The following is a 6,400-nucleotide window of genomic DNA, read 5'->3' as shown; positions in this document are numbered from 1 at the left end:
GTTATAGTCTTGGCCTTCACAACATCCTCTGGCAAAGAATTCCACAGGTTGACTGTGCGTTGTGTGAAGAAATACTTCCTTTTGTTTGTTTTAAACCTGCTGCCGAGTAATTTCATTTAGTGACCCCCTAGCTCTTGTGTTATGAGAAGGAGTAAATTCCACACATTTCATGATGTTATAGACGTCTATAATATCCTCCCCCCTTAGTGACCTCTTTTCCAAGTGAAAAGTCTCAATTTGATTAATCTCTCCCCATACAGAAGCTATTCCATACCCCATGTCAAAACCCTACAGAGATTTATACAATGGGGCAGAAAGAGAAGCTGGGTGGGAGGGAGCAGAATCCAGTGTACTGGCTGGCATAAGGACACCGGGAATCAATTAGGGTGAGGTGAGCCAGGTAAAGGGCCAACATCTCAATGGCTTATTTGAGAGCAAAAAGGGCTAATTCCCCCAGGCTGCTCAGAAGGTTGGGGACAAGCAAGAGGCAGCGGCAGTGAAATGGTCTCAGGGAATTTTCTCCCGATTTCGCGCCTACTGCTAGCCATGAACAAGATACGGCAGCCAGTGGCTGGAAATCAATTCCACCCAGGCTCCCCCATTTCTCATTTGTACCTTCTTGCTCAGAGTGATACATATTGGTTCAGAGGTGGTCTCCCCAGCAGTCACGTCAGTGGGATCGTCCAGTTTGAAGGATCCTTCAGAATCTCGTTTGGTCCTCAGGATGGTCCTAGGAGTGAAGACCAGATATGCACATTAGCCTAGTCCTATGCTGCCCCACCAATCAATCTTATTCAGGAAACAGACTTATGGATCCTAGTATTTTACCTGCCCTTGCTATGAACAGCAACTCTAGAGAAAGCGGCATGGGCACTAGAAGGCACATGTCACAAGGCAACTGGTTCTTCAAGGTGACAAGGGATCAAAGATCAGCTTAAACAAACCTGCTCTACTAACTTTAGCTTAAGAGTAACAAGGTGCATGACCAACTTCTGCCAGTGAGAGAAAAGAGCAGCTCTGTGTAGCTCAAAAGCTTGTCTCTCCACCACCAGCAGTTGGTCTAAGACAAGATGTTACCTCAGTTACCCTGAGACCCAATACAGCTACACCCCTGCACACAGCTTAAGAGTAAGCAGTTGCCAGGTTGCAGCAAGTTAGCCCAAAAGACTGGAGACCAGTAGGAAGACTCCCACATTCATAAACTTTAATCCTGCAGGCTGGCAAAGCAGATGGAGCTACTAACCTGGCAAGATGCACCAGGGCGATTATACTCAGTGCCATTTACCATCGTTTCCAACACAGGGGTAGACCTTATGTTGCCAAGTTGGGTGCGCAGGCACCACTAGCTTGTGGAGGCCCATGTTCGTCTTTCTGAATTCGATTCTATGGACGTTATCGGGTAGATGTTGGATGCATCCAGCGCCAAGGTCCGAGCGCCAAATGCAGCAGTACTCACCAGCAGATACATTTTGTTGCATCACAGTGACAGCCTGTGGCACAGCCTCACTTCTGCTTCCTGTAGCCACACTGCCTGTTTCCACATCAGCCGTGGCAGGAACGCTTTTAAGAGAAGAGAGCTCAAGGTAATAACAGTCCCGCTGCTGCTGGGCTGTGCCCAGAGAGCCACAGCAGTCAGAGGCTCTTTAGCAGTGCAAGGACTGGACACCAAATTGCAAAAATTGCCATGCCCCTCACCTCACTGCCACTCTAGCCCCACAAAGAGATGCAAGTGCTCATGTGACCCACTGAGCCATCTCCCAGCACCATCACTATCACTTTCACCACCTCGCCAGGTCAAATTCAAGCTTGAGACTTCTCCATGTCCCCATTACACATGCCAGCAACAGCCAGTCTCACTCACAGGTCTCAGTGCATGAAACTAGAGTTTCTCCCAGATAAAGCTAATGCACAGCCCAGTTCAGAGGTAAAAGGGTTTTGTGGCACAGTTTGAAATTCTAAGTGTGAAGTACAATCAGCCACTCTCACCTCTGCAATGGAGGTTCTGAAACGGCTCAGTTTTTAAAAGAGGTTTGAGCCCAGCAGTTCAGAATTACAAACTCCCTCATGCCAAGCAGCGGATGCCCCCACCCTTCAAATCAGCTGAGGAGCCTGCATGTAGCTTGCAGACATGTCAGAGTATAGATTTTACATGACTGTATCTGTAAAAAAGATTTGAGGGAGAAGGCAGTCAGCCCTCATAGGGCTTTGTGGAAATTCAAGCTTAGAATGGCTCATTGGTTCTTACTGACTTAAGTGTTCAGCACATGCAAGCCCCGTCCACACTGACTCTCCCTCAAAAATCTTCCTGGAGAGCAGGAGCCTGAACAAGGTGTCGCTATGGGAATTAGGAAGGAAGGGGAAGTTCCCACAAAGTTTAATGCATCTCTCTACCTCCCAAATGCTATTCCTTAGCTGTGTGCATGTGGTTCATTTGATACCCATCACTGCTCGTGGAGAAAGCTGCATGGGACCAGTGTCATCAATATTTTTGCTTCTTTATCATCTCCCACTCATCTTCCATTCTGTCCCCCTTTCCCATTCTCTGGGTAGTGCTTAGTGTTCCAACCCCATCTTCTCCCCCACGGGGGCAGCAGCCCTGTACACACAGAAGCCGACCTCAGCTTCTTTTGCATCACATGACAGCTGGGACCATCTGCAGGGGGACTTTGCAATCCTAGCCAGTTTCTCTCTGGAACAGCCACGAGCAGAACAGTTCAGAGACTTACAAGTGCCTTTGATGCGCAGGAAGTACAGCTGCCCTGGAGCACTTCCTACTTCTGCCGCTATCTAAAGCGTTCAGGTGGGTGGCAGACAAACCATCCATCCAAAGTACGACTGGACACAGCTAAATGCCCTCTGGTGCAGATGGGGTAAGTGGCTTTTGCTTCAGAAAGCCAGTGCAAACCCCCCAGTTCAGCTGTGTTTCATTCTGCATGTGCCAGGCAGCATCGTGCCACATGTAAGTGGTCCCCTAAAGGTACCTGGATCATATCCCTGACAGGCTTTTCTTGGATCCTTCGGCTGCTTTTTTCGGCACCCACTCTGCATCTTCCATCTCCCCTCCAGACTCCCCAGATTCAGACATTTCTGCTGTCTGTGCATGGGGTTTTGCAGTTGTCTGACGGCGACTCTTTGGCTACAGATGGAAATGAGATGGTTTGTCCGACTTGGGACTACTCCCGAGTCCCAGCAGCATATCACACCCAGCTTACTTGAACAGCCAGAGAACTGCAGGACCAGGGAGGTGCTAAATCATCAGCTTGGCAGGGATTCTTAACCGTTGAAAGCAGCAGCTGGTTTAGCTTGTTAACTTTAAACAATTTGCAGAACCTTGCACTGCCCCGTGCAACACAGCTCTGGTGGGACATATTTGGGGAGGGGGCAGGGGGGTATTTGGGAACATGGAGTAGAAGGGGGCTGGGAGGTATTTGGGGACAGGGGATAGAAGGGGGGAGTGAACCATTTGCAGATGGGGGCCAGGGGTGTTTGGGGTGGGGTGTAGAAGAGGGGGTTAGGAGACTTTGGGGGTGGGGTAGAAGGGGGTGGGAGATATTTGAGGGCAGCGGGTAGAAGGGGGTGGAAGGCATTTGCACGGGGGACCATGGTTGTTTGGGGTGGGGTGCAGAAGAGTGGGGTTGGGAGACATTTGGGGAGGAGGGGCTACTGGGGTGGTGTGTAGAGGGGGAGGTATTGGGGGCAGGGGTGTTTGGGGGTGGGGGTTGAAGAGGGGTGGAAGGCATTTGGGGGTGGGGGTAGAAGGGTGGGAGATATTTGAGGGCAGCAGGTAGAAGGAGAGGGAGGTGTTTGCAGCGGGGGCAGGAGGTGTTTGGGGTGGGGTAGAAGGGAGGTGGGAGGCATTTGGGGATGGGGTGGGGGCTATTGGGGCAGTGTGTAGAGGGGAGGTATTGGGGGTGGGGGTGTTGAAGAGGGGGTGGAAGGCATTTGCAGAGTGGGGGCCAGGAGGTGTTTGGGGTGGGGTGTAGAAGAGGGAGGTTGGGAGGCATTTGGGGGGTGGGGGTAGAAGGGAGGTGGGAGACATATGGGGAGGGGGTGGGGGCTATTGGGGGCGGTGTGTAGAGGGGAAAGGTATTGGGGGTGGGGGTGTTTGGGGTGGGGAGTAAAAGAGGGGAGGAGGCATTTGGGGTGGGGTAAAAGGGGTGGGAGATATTTGAGGGCAGGGGTAGAAGGAGAGGAGGAGTTTGCAGAGGGGCGGGGGTGTTTGGGGATGGGGTGTAGAAGAGGGGGTGGGAGGCATTTGGGGGTGGGGTAAAAGGGGTGGGAGATATTTGAGGGCAGGGGTAGAAGGGGAGAGGGAGGAGTTTGCAGAGGGGGGTGGGAGGCATTTGGGGAGGGGCGGGGGCTATTGGGGGCGGGGGCTAGACGAGGCGGCGGGAGATATTTGGGGAGGGAGCGGGGGTAGAAGAGGGGGAGTTCGGGGGGGGATTTGGGGAGCTCAGGGCCCCCGCGCCACCTTTACCCGCTCGCGCTCCGGGCCGCGCCACGTGCTGCTCAGGAGCCGCCTCGCGAGCGCCTCGCGGCCACGTGACGCCTGCCAAGAAGCTCCGCCCCTCCCGACACAGCCAATAGGAAGCGGAGACAGAGCCCTGACCAATCGGAGCGCAAGAAAAATCCCCCCTCCCGCCCTCCGCGTTTGAGTGCAGTGGGGGGGGCTGCAGTAACCAACCCCCCCGAGGGATACAGCGGGGGGGGGAGGGGCTGCAGTGTCCAGCCCCCACCCCAGGGTGCTGCAGGGACCAGACCCCCCCAGGGTGCAGCGGGGGGGGGGGGGCAGCCACACAGGATCTGGTGGCACTTTGCGCAGCCACTGCTGTGATGAGTTGGCGAGTCTCAGCCTTGAGGGCCAGGTGCTCCTGCTGTCACCCCCCTCCCAGCCCCCCAGCTTGTCTAGGGGGCGCCTCCCTTTACCCCCACCCCCACCCCGCCTCCCTTAGAACCACGTTGTGCCCTGGAGGCCTGGGGCCGTGGTTCTGTAGGGGGCCATGCTAACAAACTAACCCCTCGCACCAGACTCAGTCCATCCTTCCTGGGGACGGGGACCCTGATTTCCAGCCTTCCCTGGAGGAACCTCCCCGAATGGGCTCTCTGCTGTGGAGCCCCAAGACCCTCCCACTCCCCACCAGCAGGGGATGGGAGTGGGTTGAATGCCCCTGAGGCAGTCACATCCCCACCCTCCCCCTGCCGGCTACATGCTGGGAATCCAGGCTGGGAGGCAGGGGGGCTGCCGGCCGTGGGGTTCCCTGCAGCCTGGTGCCATTCACAAGGAGAACCGTGACGGCCTGACACCCCAACCCCAGTACGAGCTCCCGCCCTGCCTCCCCCCCATGCCTACTGCCTCTTGAGCACCCCCCCTGCGGTGTCCCCAGTACCTCCCCTCGGCTGTGTCCCCTCCCCTGCAGCTTCCCAGCCCCCCCCAGCTCCCACCCCTGTGACATCCCCCCTCTCTACACTTTCTCCCTGCAGCTTGCCCCATTCCCTCCCTGAGTCCCAGCTTCACCCCCTGACATCTCTCCAACCCCACCTCCCCCCATCACGGCCCTTGCCCCCCTCTAGTGACCTGGCCCCTGCTCCCTGTGGTGGGCTTGAGAGGCCCCTACTCCCCGGCTGCTCCACTCACCAGAATTTGAAGCTGCTGGCGTTCAGGAATGTGGGCCTGGGCTGGGCCAGCTGCTTGGGCAGGTCCTGGTGAAAGAGAGAAGAGCAGGCAAGGCGGAGAGGCCCCTCTCTTGTTCCCAGGGGGGTCAGGGGGTCCCACAATTTGGCCCAGTGTCACCCTCCCACATACAGAGGAGACATCAGCTCCCAGCAGGCCATGCTCCACCTCCAGCCCCGCAGGGATGAGACCACAATCCACCAGTGCCCCCGACCCCGCCACCGCCATCAGCAGTCAAGCCAGGGAATCACCCCCTTCTCCCCTGTGAGGGCTGAAGCCAGGGGATGCACCACGACTGGCCCTCACTCCCTTCCCAGAGCTAGCGGTGGGACCCGGGTACCCTGGCTCCCAACCCCCACTCTAACCACTAGACACCACTGCCCTCCCAGAGCTGGGGATAAGAACCAGGAGTCCTGGCTCCCAGCCCGGCTGTGGGTGGAGCAGGACGTACTGGCCCCAGGCTCAGCTGGGCATCACTTACCATCAGGTTGGAGGGGACAAGTCATGGACGGCGCGTACCTTGGGCTGAGGCAGGCTGTGCCTCCCCAAACAGCCCAGTGTAGCCCTGCCCATGCTCTGCCCAGAAGGCCCCCTCCTGCTCGCCCTTCCCCCTTGGCCCCAGCCCAGGCCAGCTGGCTGCTCCTCCCGAGGGCAGCGTGCTGGGGCTGGGACAAGGGTGGCCATGGCCAGCCTGCGACCGGGACTTGAGGTGGCTGGGGGGCACCTGGG

At 56.6% G+C, this 6,400-nt stretch overlaps 1 long non-coding RNA gene across 1 annotated transcript; it reads right to left on the bottom strand.

Annotated features, from left to right (window-relative positions):
* Positions 1 to 630: 630 nt before the first annotated feature.
* On the bottom strand, positions 631 to 3,178 carry LOC120375484. Its single transcript, XR_005586572.1, has 3 exons — positions 2,982 to 3,178; positions 1,457 to 1,560; positions 631 to 730 (listed from the first exon to the last, which is right to left on the bottom strand). It is a non-coding gene; the product is annotated as an uncharacterized LOC120375484 (long non-coding RNA).
* Positions 3,179 to 6,400: the final 3,222 nt, after the last annotated feature.

The sequence above is a fragment of the Mauremys reevesii genome, linkage group 12 (assembly GCF_016161935.1).
Source record: "Mauremys reevesii isolate NIE-2019 linkage group 12, ASM1616193v1, whole genome shotgun sequence".
In the NCBI taxonomy this organism is placed as follows: domain Eukaryota; kingdom Metazoa; phylum Chordata; order Testudines; family Geoemydidae; genus Mauremys; species Mauremys reevesii.
The sequence above is the reverse complement of the archived record's forward strand: the minus strand, read 5'-3'. Positions and strand labels throughout refer to the sequence as shown.